The 2,711-nt window shown below is 45.7% G+C and overlaps 1 pseudogene; it reads right to left on the reverse strand.

Moving 5' to 3' along the window:
- Positions 1-940: 940 nt before the first annotated feature.
- LOC120400477 lies at positions 941-1,950 on the reverse strand (annotated as a pseudogene).
- Positions 1,951-2,711: the final 761 nt, after the last annotated feature.

Below are 2,711 nucleotides of genomic sequence, written 5' to 3' on the forward strand. Positions count from 1 at the left end.
GAGAAAATAAGGCCCAAGGTCTTTTACATTGAGATCCCAATAACAGTGGCATTCACAACCAACGACTATCTTTGAAAACGTGTCTGTATATGTTTGGTCACCTAAACTATCTGCTCTTTAATTGTGTGACTCCTAAACTCATAAAGAGTTGAGTGGGGGACTTTTGGTGTGAGTACTGAAGAAATATTACATCTGACTGAGCATTCATGACATTCTCCCTTTCAACAAACACAGCTTTGAATATAGTATCACACACACAAATGTCTCTCAAAAAACAGATGAGTTGGGCTGTGGATCTGACTGAAGCAAAATCACAAAATTTAATTCAACAAATATCTGTCAACGTTTTTGGACATTAAAACCAGACCTGGTTATTGCTCATGAATCCATTGTTGCAGTGTGAACTTTTCCCTTTTATTCAGTAGTTCTAAACAATATTTAAATCAACCTCTTATATCTTACACTGAAAAAAACAATTTTAAAGTATTTTATTATAGGCACAGGGGAGCAAGCCATCATTTAATAACTGACATGGCCTTTTTATGCACATAAGGCCTCTATTCAGGAACACATCTCTCTTCAAAGCAGCACTTAAATACATGTTTAACTTTAAACATGTGCTTAAGCCCCACTGAAGTCAAAGGGAGAGATACTTAAACATGTGCTTAAGGACTTTCTGAATCAGAGCCAATGGGCAGGTCTATGCTACGGGGACAGGGCGATCTAAGCTACACAATTTGAGTTACGTTAGTTGCATAACTCAAGTTGATATAGCTTTGATATACTTACCATGGGGTTCACATTGCACTGGGTCAACAGAAGAAACTCTCCCGTAGACTCCCCTTACTTATCTCGTTCTGGTGGAGTCAATGCCAGAGTGATAGTCTGTTGATCCAGTGGGTCTTCACTAGACCTGCTAAATTGTCCCCCGGTGGATTTATCACTGCAGCATTGATCCACCCCGTAGTGGAGACAAATCCCATGTGTGCAGAGAAGCCACTGAAGGATTTGGTTGTCCTATTCTGACACCCTTTGGGGAAAAATGGGCCCTCAATTTTGTCTCTATTGCTCTCCTCAGGGCATCCTTCACATCCTTGTTCCCCAAGCTGTAGATGAGGGGGTTCAGCATGGGGATCACCACAGTGTAGAACACGGAGGCCATTTTGTCTGTGTCCAACGAGTAGCTGGCACTGGGTCGGAAATACAGGAAGAGAATTGTCCCGTGGAACATGGAGACGGCTGTCAGGTGGGAGGTGCAGGTGTAGAAGGCTTTGCGCCTGCCCTCGGTGGAGCGGATCCGCAGCACAGTCACAATAATTTAGATGTATGAGATGAGGATGGTCACAATGCTGATAACCTCAATCAGACTGCCAAAGAGGAAAACAAGCAGCTGATTGATAGAGGTGCCAGAAGAGGAGAGCTTTAGAAGTGGGTTGATATCACAGAAAAAATGATTCAGGATATTGGAGTCGCAATAGGATAATCTTAACAAACCACTCGTGTGTATCACGGAGTTCAGGAAGGGCCATAGATATGAACCAGCCACCAGCTGCAGGCAGTGCTTTGGCGACAGATGGCTACACAACGGTCATATGCCATTACTGCCAGCAGAAGGCATTCAGAGATGACAAACAATATGAAGCTAAAATATTGGATGATGCACGTTGTATAGGAAATAGCTTTCTTCTCTGCTAAGAAGCTCATCAGCATCTTGGGAGTGATGACTGTGGAGTAACAGGCATCCACGAGAGACAAATTCTTGAGAAAGAAGTACATGGGGGTGTGAAGACGGGGGTCGATCCTGATTAAAACCATCATCCCCAGATTCCACACCAGGGTGATAACATAGATCACTAGAAACACCACAAAGAGGGGGACCTGCAGCTCTGGACGATCTGTCACACCTGTGAGAATGAACTCGGTCACTGCCGTACAATTTCCTCCAGCCATTCATTCAGCCTGGAGCGCTAGCTGCGGGAACAACCATAAAGGAAGGCCTTAGTTCTTATGCAAACGGTGTATGCTAATATAAAGAACTGTGGTCATATGCGTAAAGACCCTTTGAGTTGTGGAATGGAACCAGGGGTGGCTCCAGGCCCCAACACGCCAAGCGCGTGCTTGGGGCGGCAAGCCACAGGGGGCGCTCTGCCGGCGGCAGAGGGTCCGCTGGTCCCCCGGCTTCGGTGGACATCCCGCAGGCGTGCCTGCGGAGGGTCCGCTGCCTGCGGGAGGTCCGCTGAAGCCACGGGACCAGCGGACCCTCCGCAGGCAAGCCGCCGAAGGTAGCCTGCCTGACGTGCTTGGGGCGGCAAAATGCCTAGAGCCGCTCCTGAATGGAACCTGGAACAACTGATGGGAAAACCCAGAACTCTTTCACTTCTTCTAAGGGAGAAAAAAATCCTTTATCTCTAGGAAAGTGCATTACCCTGCCAGTTAGTCTGATTTACACATTTTGACCCTGATTCTGCTGATATTTTAATTTCATTTATTAGTGTAGCCCCACAGACTCAGTAGAATGCCTCGCATGAATAACATTAAGGAATATATTCAATTTTGTGGGACTGGTACCTTAGACAATAGTAGAATCCGTGGATCTCCATTACACCTGGGAACAATAACATGGTTAGGAGGAACGCATAGTTTGCATCGCACTCTCTGGTTATTGGTTGACATACTTTCATTGAGAAAATATTTCAAAAATGGAGCTTCCA

Source organism: Mauremys reevesii, linkage group 3 (genome assembly GCF_016161935.1).
Source record: "Mauremys reevesii isolate NIE-2019 linkage group 3, ASM1616193v1, whole genome shotgun sequence".
Lineage (NCBI taxonomy): Eukaryota > Metazoa > Chordata > Testudines > Geoemydidae > Mauremys > Mauremys reevesii.